Source organism: Vigna unguiculata, chromosome 3, assembly GCF_037176805.1.
Source record: "Vigna unguiculata cultivar grain cowpea cultivar isolate G323 ecotype 2 chromosome 3, ASM3717680v1, whole genome shotgun sequence".
Classification (NCBI taxonomy): Eukaryota; Viridiplantae; Streptophyta; class Magnoliopsida; order Fabales; family Fabaceae; genus Vigna; species Vigna unguiculata.
The window spans coordinates 26,087,402-26,106,489 of record NC_140794.1 but is presented as its reverse complement, the minus strand read 5'-3'; the positions used below and the strand labels follow the sequence as shown (position 1 = coordinate 26,106,489).

General features: G+C 34.3%; 1 pseudogene; it reads right to left on the bottom strand.

The window, feature by feature from the left end:
- Positions 1–13,726: 13,726 nt before the first annotated feature.
- LOC114179051 (U-box domain-containing protein 26-like) lies at positions 13,727–17,418 on the bottom strand (annotated as a pseudogene).
- Between the last annotated feature and the right edge of the window lie 1,670 nt (positions 17,419–19,088).

Below are 19,088 nucleotides of genomic sequence, written 5' to 3'. Positions count from 1 at the left end.
AAGAGGGGATTCTCTTTGTTCTTGGCTTAGGCCTCAAGTTCTTATCAAAGATTAACATCTTTGTGGCGAATCTTCACTTGATTTATCAATCTGCTAGATTGTGACAACCTTCATCTCTGTCTTATTTTGTGTTCTTCTTTGATTTATTTTTGTCTTCATTCTGGAAGATTCAAATTCAGAAATGATCGTATACTATTTCTTTGATAACATCGTATCAGATGGTGTTTTTTAGCACAGTTCAAATTTTTGCACACAGTTTTGGTTTCTTTGGGGAAACCATGTGAACCCAAAGTGGGCATAACTTCACGGGATGTCTTCTCGAGTGCAAAAGAATCATTGTTCAATCATTTAATCAGTCTTCGAATTCATGTTTATTATGTAGTGTTTATCTATATCCAGGCACATTTTTTGTTTACTGTGTTATATTTTATATAATTTTATTATATAAAATTATTATTCTCTATGTTATTATTATGGATTAGCATTAATAATAAATTAAGTTATTTGTTAATGTTAATTATTATATGGGTAATATATATAATTTTGGGTTTTCTGATGAACGATCCGTGATGGGTTGCATTGTTTAATAAACGGTATGTGATGGGCTTGAATAATCAGATACATTTTGAGAGGTCCCTGATCTCTGCTGAGAGGTTATAAACCTAATACCCATTAGTCAGTTTTTTAGTAACAACCTAAAATACTCGTACGTTTTTAGAATACCTATCAGAAAGATAACAGTAGCATCTCATACTACGTGCTTCCATGGATCCTTCATTAATTCCAGGTACACAATGTTTAACTCATACTTGAATATGATTTGGATATATTGTATTATTGTATCTTATACATATTTTATTCCTATCAATTGGTATCAGAGCCTATAAGATACAAAATATAATTATTCTTTTGGAAAGTATATGGAGATATTAACTTTCTCGTTTCAATTAGAAAATTGATGAAGGGGTTTAATTGATTTTACGTTTTGTTCTGGATTGCCATAAACATTAATTGCTATCTGTCCATTCTCTTTCTGATTTTCGTTTTCCTGGTGCTGCTCCAAGGTAAAATTATTGCTAATTAATGAATTCCAGAAGAGATTAAAATTATTGAAACCCCAAATCAAAGAAACCCTAACCCTAATTAAAATTCCTTTCGAACCCTTCTTCGTGCTGCTTTGAAATCGAACGGCCTGTCACTGGCGGCGGAGCTACAGTGCGACTCGACTTGATTCGATATCTATCACTGATGCGGCGAGTGTAGTGCTGATGTCGCGGAGGTTCACTGTGCGAACGGTGCTCGTGTTTGTCGTGGAGGTTCGTAGTGCGAACGGTGGTCATTTTCGTCGCGGAGGTTCGCGACAGTGCGAACGGTGGTCGTGCGCTCGAGCTGGTGGTCCCTGTTCATGTCACGGTGGCTTGTTCTTTCGTGATGGGATGCGATCCTGCGGCATAGTGATGGGTCACATTGCTGGATCTGTGTGGTGGTGGCCCGCTTTACGCTATTTTTGTTGCTCGTTAAACGTTTCTGATTCTACTGCTCCAATTTGAGAGGTTTCTGACGGTTTGCATAATGTCTGCATTCTCTTAGTCGAGAAGACGAGTGGTAGCGGCGGATCAAGCAGGCTCCACATGTGTCTCAACCTATTGGGCCTAAAGGACACAAAGAAGTCCAAATGAAAAACATGAGCCAGCCCATTCACATCTTTTTTTTTTCTTAAATTAATTTATTTATATATAATATATTTAAACAATGATGAAATGTGGTGAAGTAGATTCGAAGCACTTAATGTGAAATATATATATATATATATATATATAATAATAATAATAATAATAATAATAAATAAAAATAAAATTATTATTATTATTATTATTTCATGCTTTATATAATCTATTATATTCTTGTTAAGCAATGATATAATTTTATATAATTGTTAACTCACCTATCGTGGGTATAATTGTATGAAATTTTGTGGGAATGATATAATTTAATTATTTTATTAATTAATTTGATATTACATTAATATAAATCATACCCTATCAGTATTTTATTATTAATGTATTTTATTTTTCTTGATACAATGTATTTTTTTATTTTTTTTATGTCAATTATTTGTCTTGTACTCTATCGGTATTAGATTTCTTTTGACATGAGATGTGCATTGTATTTTTTTTATTCTAATTATATTTCTTATTTATTATGATTCGAGACCCTTAGACGCGATCATAGTAAATGAGAAATATTTTGATATTATAGGCATATTTTGCTGTGTATTCAGAAACATTTATTTTGTTTATTTACACAATAAATGTGTATTAAATGTTTCTTTATTATTTTGATACCAGCTTCTTTGCCTATGCCATTGACTTCGGTCAAAACTTTAAATTGGACAAATTTTGAGGACTAGAAAGAATCTTTGGATTTGTATCTGGCAATTACCAATATGGACTTTTCCTTGAGAGAAGCAAAACCTTCAGCTCTTACGCCTGAGTCCACTAGTGTCCAGAGAGCTGCTCGTGAAAATGGGAACACTCGAACAGGGTGTGCCTAATGATGATGAGATATACCATGGAGAAGTCTATTCAATAGAGCATTCCAGATAATGACAATGCTAAGGATTTTATGAAATTAGTTGGTGAGAAGTTTAAGACTTTTGACAAAGCTCAAAAGGGTCAATATCTGTCACTTCTTGAGAAGACCAAATATGATGGCTTCAGTGGTGTTCGTGAGCATATGATGAAGCTTGTGCACTATTATAACAAACTCAAATCTCTAAAGGTAGAGCTTGGTGATAGTTACTTGATTTGGCAGGTTATGGAATATCTTCCTTTTTAGTTTGATGTGTTGAAGACTTCTTACAACACTCAGAAGGAGGAATGGACAATTGATGAAATGATAGCTATTATTTCTCAAGAGGAAGCATCGATTAAAAAGACCAAGTCTCATAGTGTGCAGTTCACATCTACTACTTCCAGCACTAAACCTATGAAAAAGGGATTTAAAGGTAAATCTCGTCCTGAAAAAGGGAACACAGGGAAATCATCAGTGGTTTTGGAACCTAAGAAGAAGTACTTCAAGGGGAATTGTGCCTATTGTAAGAAATTTGGACACAAGGTAGCTGACTGTTATATTCTTAAGAAGAAGAATGCTGATAAAGAAGCTATACTCCTATATGCTCTAGCTTGTTTTGAATCTAATGTTATTGATGTTCCTCCCAATTCTTGGTGGCTAGACTCAAGTGCCACTATTCATGTTGTGAATTCTTTACAAGGGTTCACAAGTCTGAGAAAACCAAGTGATGTCGAGTCCAAGATTATAATGGGAGATGGAGCTAAAGCACTAGTTGAAGACATGGGAGTAGTTTCTTTATATTTACCTTCTGGACATGTTTTTTTATTGAAAGACGTTGTTTATGTACCTTCTATGAGAAGGAATTTGATTTCAGTTTCAATTTTGGATAAATGTGGCTACACTTTTGAATTTGGCAATGGTAAACTTGTTGTTTATTTCAATTCAATTATTGTTGGCTCAGGAGTTTTATATGATGGACTTTACATGCTGAATCTGAATGATATGTCGGTTAATTATGTTATTGGACATAAGCGTAGTAGAGTTGATGAAAATTCCTCTATGTTGTGGCATAGATGTCTAGGACATATTTCTATACCTCAGATTGAGAGGTTGATTAAAGAGGGTATTTTACATGATCTGGATTTTCTGATTTTGATACTTGTGTTGATTGTGTTAAGGGCAAGCTTACCGCAAAAGTAAGAAATACAGGAGCAAACAGGAGTGACAATGTGTTAGAGCTTATTCATACTGATATATGTGGACCTATCACACCCACTTCCATGAGCGGATATAGGTATTTTATTACGTTTATAGACGATTATTCCCGTTTTTGCTAGATAGATCTCCTACAGGAAAAATCAAGTTCCTTGGATGCTTTTAAGTCTCTCAAAACTGCTATTGAGTTGAAAATAGGAAAGAAGATAAAATGTGTAAGGTGTGACAGAGGTGGAGAGTATTATGGCAGATATGATGAGACTAGAAGAAATCCTAGACCTTTCGTTAGATTTCTTGATGAATGTGGTATTGAAGCTCAGTATACTATGCCTAGTACTCCTCAGCAAAATGGAGTTGCAGAAAGGAGGAATCGCACTCTTTTAGAGATGGTGAGATGTGTGTTGAGTCATTCCTCTTTATCGGATTTCCTTTAGGGAGATGCTTTAAGGACTGTTGTGTATATTCTTAATCAAGTACCTAGCAAGTTTGTTTCAAAGACTCCTTATGAACTCATGTCTGAGAAGAAGCCAAGTTTGAGACATTTCCATGTGTGGGGTTGTAAGGCAGAGGTGAGGCCTTATAATCCTCAGTTTAAGAAACTTGATCTCAAGACTGTCAGTGGGTTCTTCATTGGTTATTGTGTGGGTTCTCAGGGTACCATGTTTAATTATCCTTCTCACTCTATGCGGGTTATTGAGTTTGACTGTGCGGTATTCTTTGAGGATGATTTGGACAGTGGGAGCAATGCACCACGACCAGTCACTTTTAGAGAAAATCGTGTTGTTACTCTCGTGCCATCCATTTATCTTCCTGCAGATAATGTGATTTCAGTCGTCCGTGATGAAAATGAATTTGTTCCAGATCCTGTAGTAGATGATCAAGTTCATGATGATGTTGTTGAAGAAATTTCTTTGAGGAGATCTCAAAGAGTACGCAGGTCTTCTATACCTGATGATTATCTTATGTATCTTCAAGAGCATGAATATGATCTAAATAATGTTGATGATCCTACTACTTTTGAAAAGGCTATTTCTAGTTCTCATGGTGATGATTGGTTAAATGCTATGCATGATGAGTTAGCTTCTATGGCCCATAATGATGTTTGGGATCTTGTGGATTTGCCACTAGGTTGTAAACCAGTTGGGTGTAAATTAGAGCCATCAAAATGGGTTATAACCCGCGAGCCAACCTAGCTCATCACGGGTTCGGGTCGGGTTGGGTTGAAAAAAAATTACAAATTTCAGTACGGGTTAAAAATGAACCCAACCCATTAAGAACCCGACTCATTCGGGTTGAACTCGTGATGAGCCAGGTTGGCTCACCAACCCGCCAATAAATTTTAAATATTTAATTAATTAATTAATATATATATATATATATATATATATGTATAATATATATATATATATATTATACATAATTTGATGTTAGATAGTAATTTATATTTTTGTGATTTTGGTTTTGTACTGGACCAGAGGAGTGATTCGGTTGTAGACTGAGAGGACAAGTGGATTTTGGTATCGGGTCGGGGAGGCACCGAGGGAGAATATTAACCGAATTAAGTTCCGTGTTTGGTGTCATTTTTAGGAGTTAATGAGGTTGTTATCATATTTAGAGATATTTTAGGAGCAGAAGATAATTTCATTTTTTATTTTGTATATCTAGAATTTAATATTTTGTAACTGATTATGATATAAATAAGAAGGTTGCTCCCATGGTCAAGGGGGGGAGATTTTTTGACCTAAGCAAGTCTTAAGCTATGGTTAAAAATATTTCTTTCTTTTTGTTTTTGGTTAAGAATTATCTGGCACTTTTCTTGACCATAACAGGTTTGTATTTGGAGTTTAACATAATTAGGGATTTTATTTGGATTGTATTGAAGTTTATTTAGATTTTTAATCGGAATTATAATTTAGTTTTCTTGAGATTGAAGAAAAAAAATTGTGTGTGTTTTTTTTAATTAAGTGAGCCAGTGAGCCAACCCGTTTAACCCGCCAACCCGTGGTGGGTCGGGTCGGGTTCTAATTTTGTTGGCTCGCTAATAAGTGAGTCGGGTTGGGTTGACCCACTAAGTGGTCAACCCGTCGCAGGCCGAGCCGGGTTGGGTCGAGTGACCCGTTTTGACAGCTCTAGTGTAAATGGGTCTTCAAGACTAAGCTCCAGATGAAAAAGTTGAAGGTATAAAGCCAGACTTGTAGCAAAAGACTATAGTCAGAGGGATGGCATTGATTATAAGGATACTTTCTCACCGATCTCTATTAAGGATGCTTTTCATGTTGTTATGGCTTTAGTAGCTCATTTTGATTTGGAGCTTCATCAAATGGACGTCAAAACAGCTTTTCTGAATGGAGATTTATTTGAAGAAGTGTATATGGTTCAACCTGATGGCTTTGCTAAAAAAGGTAAGGAGCATTTGGTTTACAGGTTGAAGAAGTCTGTTTATGGACTAAGACAAGCTTCTAGGCAATGGTATTTGAAATTTGATCAGGTGGTCACTTCTTTTAACTTCAAGGAAAATGCCTCAGATCAATGCATTTACTTGAAGAAAAATGGGAGTCATTTCATCCTTCTTGTCTTATATGTTGATGATATTCTGCTTGTTAGTAGCAGTGTTGAACTTTTGACTGAGACAAAAATTATACTAAATAGCCACTTTGATATGAAGGACCTTGGTGATGCTTCTATTGTTCTGACATTCAGATCTCTCGTGACAGGTCATGTGGCATTCTTGGTTTGTCTCAAAGAGGATACATTGATAAAGTCCTCAAGAGGTTTAACATGCATTCTTGGTCCTCATGTGCAGCACCTGTTCAAAAAGGTGACAAAATCTCCAAATTTCAGTGTCCTCAAAATGATAATGACAGAGTTGAAATGAAAAAAATCCCATATGCTCAAGTTTGTACTTGTCTCGATATTGCTTTTGCTGTTAATGCTTTAGGGAGATACTTGAGTATCCAGGTTTGGATCATTGGAAAGCTGTTAAAAAGGTCTTCAGATATTTGCAGGGAACTAAGGATCATATGTTGACCTTTAAGAAGTTTGATCAACTTCAGGTCATTGGTTATTCTGATTCTGATTTTGCTGGTTGCCCTGACGACTGAAAGTCTACTTCTGGCTTTATTTTTATGATGGCAGAAGGAGCCATTTCTTGGAAGAGTGTTAAACAAACTCTTACAGCTACTTCCACTGTGGAGGCAGAGTATGTTGCTTGTTATGAAGCTACTTGTCAAGCTGTGTGGCTTAAAAATTTGATTTCTGGCTTTCAAATTGTTGAAAGTATTTTTAGGCCACTTGTGATATATTGTGACAACATTATTGTCGTCCATTTATCTCAACAACAGAAGTTCTACTCGCTCAAAGCATTTTGATATAAAATTTTTGTTTGTCAGAGAGAAAATTTTGGATTATCAAACTCGGATTGAGCATACTGCTATAGAAAATATGTTAGCAGACTCACTAACTAAAGGCTTATCTGTTGGAGATTTTCAAAATCATGTAACTCATATGGGTGTGGTTAAGTCTTTTGATGTATTGGGTTATTAGGAGTATGAGATTTAAACTTTATATTATTATGGTTTTCATGAGATGTAAGTTTGTCAATTATGTCAGTTTCGTTACATCTTTTTCTCTTTCTACATAGAGAATTTATGAACCATTTTGGGATCACATATTTATTATGTTTGTTTTTATTCTATATATTATCCATTATTTAAGAAATCTAAGCATAGGGTAAGTATCCCTATTGGATATTATCTTTGTGATCCATGTTTATATTTCTTAATTGGTATTTGTACTTATGTTGCAATTGATATAATTTATTTATTTATTAATGTTATCTAAGTGGGAGAATGTTATATTTTATATAATTTTATTATATAAAATTATTATTCTTTATGTTGTTATTATTATGGATTAGCATTAATAATAAATTAAGTTATTTGTTAATGTTAATTATTATATAGGTAATATATATAATTTTGGGTTTTTTGATGAACGATCCGTGATGGGTTGGATTGTTTAATAAATGGTATGTGATGGCCTTGAATAATCAGATACATTTTGAGAGATTCATGATCTCTGCTGAGAGGTTATAAAATTGATACCCATTAGTCAGTTTTTTAGTAACAATGTAAAATACTCTTATGTTTTTAGAATACCTATTAGAAAGAGAACAGTAGCATCTCATACTACGTGCTTCCATGGATCCTTCATTAATTCCAGGTACACAATTATTAACTCATACTTGAATATGATTTGAATATGATTTGAATATATTGTATTATTGTATCTTATACATATTTTATTCCTATCATACTATTCTACTATTGTTTGTGGTTTTGTTCTGAAATCAAGTTCATGTTTTAGATTTAAATTATTGCATTATTAGCATTCATGAACTCCAACAATAATTATTATTAGGTTTCTGTGTTCTAGTACTTGTTAGCATCAATCTTGTTAGTTTCTTTTGCATAGAGCATGCTGGCACTATATTTAAATCACCCAAACAAATGTTGATTACATAGAGTGATTTGTTGTTGTGAGTTAAGTACCGAATATGCCTTTGCATTCACATTTTATCTTGATACAAATCTGAATTTTGATATGAATTGATCAGGGTGTGCTTTTGTTATAATGTGTGGGTTTACTGCTTTCATGGTCTAGATTTTTTTTGTCATTTGGTTTCACATATCCTCTCATTTAATTCGGTAGCATTTATATTTCCATTCATTCATCTTAACCATTTCGCATGTAGTTATACCAGTGCATATGCATGAAATTGCATCTATGCAATTCTGGGTTGCTTAGTATTCATGTTTAGGATTCAATTGTGAACCAATGTTGTGATAGCTTGCAGTCCAGTTTAGTTGTGTTAAATTATGCATTTCTTGCAGTTAATTTCCATTGCATGAGTTGCTTCAATTTTTTACTGCATGTTAGACCCATTTTAATTGCATTCTACAAACCCATTTGTGCACTAATTGTTGTCACATACTAGTTTAATGCTGGCATATAATTCACGCATGTTCTCATCTAGTCCCACAATCATTTATAGTTCCATTCATTCACCACCAGTTTAGATCATTTTAGATCATCTTTTGCATCCACATTTAGTCATAAATTGTGTAGTTTATGAGCTTATGCATGACATCACATTCACATTCTGGTTTGGGTGCACACATTCTGCCACTTAGGTTTGAGGCATGTTTTGTAGGTCTGATTTCACGTTGCATAATTCTAGAGCATTAGTTTTCCTTTCCATTTCTTTACTTGAATAATATTCAACTCTGCCTCACATCTATGTTCAAAGCATTTCATTCAATATGTTGTCATGGCTACGTTTGAAAGTGATTTTCAATCCTAAATGCATGTGATCACATGGTTTGATTTCATTTTGTATTGCTTCCATCATCTTCGAATTGTCTATTCCTTTGCATTTAAACTTTAAAGTCTGCACTATTAATACCATTTTGAATCATTCATGTCATTTCGCATTTGCATCCAATGCATTTAGGTTTAATTAGACACTTTCTTAATTTTATTTTAATTTCCCCCTTTTTTGCATTGTTTATTTCCTCTTTAGCAAAATTAAATTACTATGATTAATAAGCACCATTTCCTTGGATTTGATACTCAAGGTTTCCCTATCAGGTGTTAGTGTTTGTGCTATATGACAATATTTCGTATTCAATTTAGTGTCTATATTTGAAATTTTGACTCAATATAGTCCATTTTTTTTAAATAGAACAATATTGTCCTTCTCCAAAATGGGACCAAATTAGCAATTAAACTTAATTACAACTTATGTATACATGTTAATATAATTTTTTAAAAATTTATACATAAAATCACTCTACCTAAATATTGATATTAATTTTATTTTATACATTTTGAATTTCAATAAAAAAATCCCTATTTTAAACTTGGTAATGATTGTGTCAAAACATTTAATGAAACCCGGTGACATACAGGTTAACCATCTGAGTGTCATTCTTTTGAGGGATGTATGGAACACAATGCACCAGATAATGCGTTGTGTATAGATCGATCTAAGTCACGAAGATGTTGATGTGTTCATCTGGGTTGATAGATTCGTCATACTTTTCAAAGGTCAGCATCCAATTGTCCAACAATGGGATCTCCATGATTGCTTCAGTAAGGGGTTGTGGAAGTAGTGACGTGTTAATCACGGGTGACGCCGTGCATAGAGGATCTTGACTGGTAGTTGTACTCCTATGCATGTGTATCATTAGTTTGGCTCAAATGAGTGGGTTGAGTATTCTTAGGTAAGGTATACTCGGGGTTTTCTAGCTTTTGCCTCATGTAGGCGTTCTCTGCTCGGTTTTGTATTTTTGTTTTTCAATGTTTGTTTATTTTTGGAGCTCCCGAATCATGGCAATATAATCCATGTGTTCCTCTTCCTCCATCATTTCTCTATTACTGATCATTTTTCTCATGGTTACCATGGGATTATAGATACTTCCACTCGGTCCTACGGTAGACTCCAAAATGTTCTTGTAGGGTCGAGTACACTCTTAATCCCATAACTCTCCTAGCCTGTATATCACCATCAATCGTCTTGATCTTGTGTTGTCTAATCGTCCTTTACGACACCGTCCGATCAAATACCTACAAAAGGAATTCTGACGCTTAAGTAAGTGTTTAGTAAATTGTTTGATATCAATTACTGTAATAAATGCAGATGGTTCAAAAGTATTAAATGATTTACCAACATGCCTTGTTTGTAGTACCCTTAATGGGCTTTTACCTTTTGGGAGGCTTAATTGTGGCCCAATGATGCTCTAACCATACTTAGTATGGTAATATGTAAGTCCTCCTTATAATCCATTTTTTGTCCTAACTTTTCGATCAGGAATGTTGGTTTCGAGCTTTAAACTGATCAGTACCATGCAATCAACTAATATATATTATTATAAACTATATCAATATATGTTATTTCAAATAAGTTCATGTTAGGCATCATTGTCATTACATGAAGATTTTATTAAAAAAGAAAAAAGAAAAATATTGGGGGCTACACCAAACCCATGATAAAATTACATCGCACACATAGCCAAGAAAAAAGATACCTGTTATGAAAAAAACTCATTATTTCCTTCATGAAAATCATTCCATACTTTGAACTACGTATACCAGGAAAAAAGGTAAATTCCTTAGCATATTAAAGAATTTATCATTAGTCAATCATCTCACACTCCAAAAAGCTTTAGAGATTTTTGCTTTGGAAGATATAATATTAAATTTCTTTGACCTACCCCTACCAAATTTTCTTGTAGTTTGAACTAGCTCATCATCTCTTCACTATTATAATGTTCCCCTCTCATTAAACATATTAGTCAATTTATAAATTGTTCCTACCGTACCCAATAGTCTCGCACCGCTTAAAAGTTGAGGTCAAAGGTGGTTTAAATACTCTTTCCTCCTTCCATCCTCCAAGATGCCTTTTAAGGACAAAACCGTGACGAAGACTACGCTCCAAAGCAAACAATACCTGAAATGTATGGTGATTAATAGCGATTCTATCATCAAACTTGGAATCGGAACATTGGCTCCCACCGTTGGTCTAATAACAGAACCATTGGTCCTACGGGACCGATAACATAACCATCGTCTCTTAAAACCTCCATTGGAGATGATCTGCTCGTTCCCTTAGACTTCAATTGGGAGGCCTATGTTCCTACCACACCCAATAGTCTCACATCACTTAGAAGTTGAGGTCAAAGACGATTTAAATATCTCTTCATCCTTCCACCTTCCGAGGTGCCTTTCGACAGAGCCCACACTCCAAAGCAAACAAAACCTTAGATATATAGTTATTGACAACGATTCTATCATAAGACTTAGGATCGAAACAACTACTTTTCAGTGAGATGTGATTCATATGTAAGGTATTTAAGTAATTACATTAAACCTAATATTACTTCTATCCAAATAAATTTGTATAACTAAACTTTTTATTTTGTAACAAATTTTAGGATTTGTTTTCATTTTTTAAACGAAGTTTAATCAATTACTCATAATAATATTGGCATAGTTACGCATAGTTGATTATTGTTTCATGAGATTAATAACAAACACCGCACAACATATACATTCTAAATTTGATTAGTTTTATAGATTGTAAATATTTTAATTCAATTTTGGAAAAGCAATTAAAAGTTAATATTTTTTATTGACATTATGTTATAATTACTGAATTAGGTACATAATCTATAAAATTATTATTTTAGAATAATGAATTTAATGAGTTGTTTATTTTTTGCGTTGTAACTTCATATTATTTTGGATGGAAATAAATGGGCAAAACACCATATAAGGTATACCTTTTGCTCTACTCGGTAACATTTCTTGGTAGTTTGGTAAAATGAAAACAAACAAACAACCCTAATAATTTGGATTCGGATGCCTTTTTTTTGGCTTGGCTCTATGAGTTCCCAAGCTAAACCCTAAACTCACTCGACCATAAAATAATGTGGCCCAGTTAAAACGATGGGCCTATAGATGGTTTGAATTCCATAAGATGGTGAAATAATAAGGGCATCTCCAAAATTTTTTCTACAACTACAAAATTTTTTCTAAATCTCAAATATATTCTCACCATTTAAGTAAAGTCACAGACATCACATTCCCAAAATTACTTTCGGATATCAATTTTCGGAAGTCAAAATATCTGAAAGTTAAATATATTATCGGAAGTTGACTTCCGGAAATCAAAATATATTACCGGAAGTCAACTTCCAAAAGTTAAAATATATTGGTTTCTGAAAGTTAAAATATATTAACGGGTTTCTGGAAGTCAAATATTAATTATGTTTTAAATATTTTTAATTTTATTTAAAGTTTGTTTTAAAAATTTTAAATGTTTTTCTAGTTTATTATTTATCATCTTATTTATTTTTTATATTTTCCTATTTCTTAATATATATTTCAAAAATAAAATAAAATATTAATATCTATATATATAATTTTATTTTTATATAATATACTGAAAAATAAATATAAGTATAAAAATAAATAAAACTAAAATATTATTAAACTTTAAAAAAAATAAATTTGTTTTTTCTGTTTTTTATTTTATATTATCTAATATTTAATATCTTTAAAATAAGAAAATTTAAATTAAAAAATAAACAATATTATATATATATATATATATATATATATAAATTAAAAAATATGATTAAAATTAAATATTTAAATTCTAGATAGAATTAAAAAATTCAAATAAAATATAAAATACTATACACATTAATTATATAAATAAAATAATTATAAAAATATCTACAAAATAAATAAAATTAAAAATAAAGTAGAAAAATAATTTAAACAAAAATAGCAAAATTTTAAATTAATATATATATATATATATATATATATATTAAATTTAAAGTTTTATTATTTTAATTTAAAATATTTTTAAATTTTATTTTTCATATTTTTTAACATATTTTTTGTTTATTTTGTATTTTTTAAAGTAATTTTGTTTTAAATTTATATATTTTTTAATTTTTAATATTTTTAATACGTGTTTTAAAAATAAAATAAAACCTTAATAAATATATATATATATATATATATATATATATATATATATATATATATATATATATATATATATATATATATATATATATATATATATATATATTTACATTCAAGGAGTATTTTACTGGAAGTCGACATTAAAAAACAATTTTGAATGTATGATTTATGTGGCTTTGCTTAAATAATTGCTTAAATAATCAAAAGGCATTTTTGAAATTTTAAAAATTTTTGAAGGGGCAGAAAAAATTATTGGAAGTGTAGGAAGAAAGACCCATTGGTCCAATAAGAATCCAAGTGGACTAAGGAGGGTTCAACCCAATTGAATTTAGTTGTCTGTCAAAACCACAAATTTACTCTCTGGCTAGTTCCCGTATTTATTAGTAACATATTTGTACTCATGTAGAAGCATGAACTTTAATCACCATAAGAGATGCAAGCTGTCCTCAATTTCACAAAAAGAAAAAAAAAAATAGTGGAACCAAATATAAATCAGACAGTGTTACTTTAGATGACAATTGGCAAGTGTGAGGAACAATGGTCACCATCAGGGACACTCATAGTCCTTGACAACAACAGCTCCACTCTTGGTCTCTGAACTCTAAACAGGAAGTGCACGATTGGAATCACCCAACATTTTGTCAATGTAAACTTGAGAAACAAAGCAGTGAAGAAGAGCACGTGTGAAACTTTATTGTGTTCAATAGTGTGCGAAAGTGATGGTTGAATCATAAGAACCCAATATACATGCATGCCATGCACAGCAGGTGGTAGTAGTAGTAATCGTCATTGTTCACCATAGACCAAGACTTTGAATTGTTGTCTGCAGAAAGCATTTAACTGTGTACTGTAGGACTGCTGAAAACAACACATCAAGCACGCGGAGGAACAGAACACCCTCATTGTCAAGCATCAATGATATCATGCGTCTCCCATTAAGAGGGGAAACAATGTAAATATCAATTTGACTTCTTTTCTTGGAGACAACCCAAAAGCAGCAAGACACTAAGACACCGATGAATCATGGATGAAATCTCACCCTAACTATCTTTACATACAATACACAATCTCTGACTTGGAATACTTTAATTTACTGTTAAAACTCGCTGGAAAGGTTTCCCATCACCTCATCCCTTAGGTGGGTGTCCCAAAAGGAGGAATAAAAGATAATTAGAAAAAGCTAAAAAGGGCGACAGTAGATGATGGGTCCCGGCTGCTACATATCCTGACCTTCGATTGGAAGACAAAATAAATTTCCATCTGTAAGGGACTGTGGAGCAGAAACAAAGTTGGGCTGTGCATGTGATGTGTGAGCACCAGTGGTTGTAGCAGTACCCATCACAAAAATTGAAAAAGGAGTGAAGAGAATAACAAATAAGCAAGCACCCATGTGACACAATGGTTTGATTCCCACCAACATGTGACCTTCCTCCCCTCTATTTGTAAGCCACATAAACCATTTTCCCAGTCCTTGTAGTAGGACCCTCTGGACCCCACCATGTTCCCTCACATGTGCCCCCTTTCCTTTTCATTCAAAGACGTTTCAAATCCGTGCAGCCTTCTGCTCCCTCTCTTTTGTTCTTGCTCAAACTTCTTAGTCATAGACTAGTGTACGCTGTTCAACTACAAGTTCATACATAGATGGTAATGCCCCTACATAGATACCCTTCCATTGGAATGCACCATCTGTAGTTTCACTTTCACATTCTTTTATCTCTCTCGATTATCTTTCTTCTACACTTCCTCTGTCAATTATAAAAAATACCCCATCACTTATAAAATAAAAACACCCCATCAAGTAGGTTGTGGTTACTTTTAACAGATTCCAATTCGAGCCGCATCCATCCTCCTATAAACTGGGTTAAGAGCAGAAAATAAAAATCTTATTGGGGTCGCAGTATTGTCCAGAACAAAATTGATGTACAGAAAAAAAGGCTTAAGAAAAAGCTACATCTATTCACACACAGAAAAAGTGTATATTCACAAAAAAGAAGATAAAGCTACATTTTTCTTCTTTGGTGAGCAGTAGCAGCCATGGAGAAGAGTCCCCAACATAATGATTATTCAAAATGACGTTCCTCGGAAGTCAAAAAGACTTCTGCCTATGGAGCTAACAGAAACGTGTACTTCACCCAATGGCAGTGAATGTTTCCTTTCCCCCAATAATCCACAAGGTTCCCACATGTAAAGCATATTCACCCATTCTAATAACCAACCATTTCGATCACGATTAAATTCCTGAACATATACTACATAACTAGAAAGTTGAAACAAAGAAAGGGAGAAAAAAGGAGAAAAAAAAAAGAGAAAACAGAAAGTTAGCTCTATTTTGATATTTTTCATCTTAAAAAATTACAAACTCTGACGAAGCAAACATTGTGCTTTCGTTCATCACAATAATCCTTACATACAAAACAAAGAGAAGAAAAATAATTAAATACAGAATTACAACTCTATTTATTTACCAATCTAGACAAAAAGACTAATTAATTAAGCTTCAGACTTCACAAACTTTGTCCATTTTTCTTATCTTCAAATCTAATTTTCCTTTTTCTTCACTAAAATTATGGAGATTATTACAATAGCAAAATTAAAAATTGTCAGAAGGGAACCACAACAACCTGGCTGCATGCAAAATCGTCAGAATTTCCGATGCAATCCTGCGGCCACGAATCCCGAAGAAGCTTCAGCAACATCTGGGCCTTCCTCTTAGCTCTCTCCGTGCAATCGCTCTGCACCAGAAGTAGAAGCTGGGTCAACACCCCCGCCGTCACCGCCTCTCTCTGGCACCGCTCCGATTCGGAGCACAACGACAGCAACGCTCCGGCTGCGTACTCCGTCGCGCGGTCCGATATCTTCAGTATTATCTTCACCAGCATCGGCACCGTCAGTGCATGGCTAGCGAACGCGGCACATCCCGTGGGAATCCTGCAGAGGAGCTCCACCGTGGCGAGCGCCCTCTCCGCGTCGCATTTCTCGAAGTCCGCGAGCCTATCAACGAGAACCGCTGGTGCACCAGCGGCCACCGCCTTGTGCCGTGTCTGCTTCACCAAGCACAGCGCGAACAAAGCCTTGATCCCGATCTTGAGCGCGCGCGGGTACGAGATCGGGCTGCGGAGCAGGTCCACGACTCCGTCATAGATTTCGTCAACATCGCTCACCTGTGCACGGAGCTCCGGCGAGTGCGTCCCGGCGACGACGATCTCAATCAACGCGGCCGAGTTGACTCGGACTTCAAGCGAGCTGTGCGAGAGCAACCGCGAGAGATAACTAACCTTGTCGGAGTCGGATGCGAGAGCGGCGCAATCGGACTCGGCGAGCGGGAACAAAACGAGTAGGGCGAGCGACTCGTGCTTCAACTCGTCCGCACCGCTGAAAATGATAGGGAGAAGGATCTGGCGGACGTTGTGAGAGGAAATGAGGGAGCGGTTCTTGTCGGAGTCGCGCGCAAGTTGTCTGAGTCGTCGGAGAGAGGAGAGACGAAGGTGAGTTGGAGCGGATTCGGAGGATGTTTGGTTGAGAAGGGAGCGAACCAGGGCCGGGTCTGCGGGCTGTTTGGGAGTGGGGATTCGCTCGACACCGAAAGCGCGGTTAGCAACGCACCAGTCCTGGATTAGGCGGCGGAGGGTGTGGTTGGGGATTAGGGTGAAGTCGGTGAGAGTGGCACGTGTGACGGGACAGGTTGTGTTACCGGCGGTAACCCAGGACTCGATGCTGGGTCGGTCGTAGGTCTGACCGGTGCAGACGGTGACTGGGTCTCTCATGAGTTCCAGCGAGATTGGGCATCTGAAGTGGTAGGGTATGTGAACCTCCAAATCCAAGGGTTCTAAACTTCCAGGCATTGTTTGTAATGGAGGGGTGGAAGAGAGTACGATGATGATGATAATAATAATAATGATAATAAAAAATAATATTATTAAATTGGGGAAAAGAAAATAGTTGTGCCAAATGTGAAGGGTCTGCAAATTCTCTTTAGGTATGTCACGCTTTGGTTTCTCTTATATGAGATGAAACAGAGGAACATACCCAACAGGCACAGAGAGGGACTGGCTCTGCCATACCCTGCCCCTTATCTGACTCCTCCTTCCCCCACACGTGTGGAATCTAACCCAACGCCAAAAGATTGGTCAAACCAAATATGCCACCTCTGGGTCCCACTTTCTCTGCCTAAAATCTTACTCCTCTTAACATCATCACCCAATTTATTATTCTCTTCTCCTCTTCACTATACATTGCACATTGCCCCCTCCTCTTTTCATTCTTCCGTCTCTTTCACCCTTCTTCTCCACTCAAATCACATAACATAAACCCAATACTTTCATCGTACAATCTACAAGCTATTAGGGTATGATACCCCTAAACAATAATCACAACATAATAATAATAATAATAATAATAATAATAATAATAATAATAGTAGGTAGATTCGCTACCCTACACCCACCACACCTCCGATCTTAGGACACAAATCCTAGCTAAAAATAAAATAGAAATTTCAAAAACAAATGTTAAATAAATAAATAGACTTTGTCCATGTACATTGCTTTGGTAACTATGAAAAGTTGTAGTCATTGGCAAGCACTTTCCCTATCAATAATTTGATAACTTTTAAAGTAACAATAAATAAATAGTTTAATAATTGGGCACTACATGATACCCGTGATAATAAAAGAAAGCAAAAGGGGGAAATGGAGAATAGAAAAAATGAAAGGGATCATAATGCAAAGGAAGTTAGAGAAGTGGATTAGGTTGAGTCAAAGGTCAAAGATGAAGAGGTTAGAAAGGGGGTCCAGGTTGTGATCCACCTCTTTATTGTGGCTAAAACAACTTTGTTGTGGATAACAAGAAGAAGGGGTGCTTCCCATGCATCTTTCTTCATTGCTTCATTCTCACTGTACCAGTCACATCTGCATCACAAATTCCTCCATCTTTATATTCAAATGCTGAAAAAATAAATTCCACATTTATTCAAATTTATTCCTTCTATTTGATCTAAGGATTTGATTTTTCTAAAACAAAATGTTAAGGATTTGATGGATACCTGTTTTTATCATTGGCGACTTTTCAAACTTTTGTTATTTTGCTAATATTTCAAAATTCTCCAACATTAATGTCCATTATCGATAAAAGCATATCTTAAACAGTATTTTACTGTTTATTGCATGTCTTATCTTCTAAGTTTTCAATTTAGTCTACATTTGGTACTGTTTTTCCATTGAAATTTATGTTGATGGTCTTTGGACCCTTCAACAAACTAATGAAGAAAAAGTGTACACAGTCAGCAAACAAATCAATGAAAAAGTTCAATGTGTTAATGATTCCATGTATTAACCCATTCAAAACTTTAAATTGATCAAGATTAAGAATACAATTATTTAACATTTTAAAATTTATGATTAAGAAGAGTACCGATTTGTGCATCTTATGTATGTCTGTAAGAAATTAAATAGTTCTTTTCTAGATGTCTTGGGAACCACGTGTCACAATCCAAGTGTTTATACTTTTTTAAACTTAAAATATAATAATTCAATTTAATGAAAAATGTATAAAAACAATTTTTTAAATATATTTGAATTGATCTTTTCTATTTCTTAGATGTACGAAATATTGAAAAATAAAAACTGATTAAATTTGTTAGAAAAATTAACAAATATAATGTATAAGATATTAAAAAATAAAAATTGAATAAAGCAATAATAAAAAAATTACCAACTATATATCTTATATGTGAAAAAAAA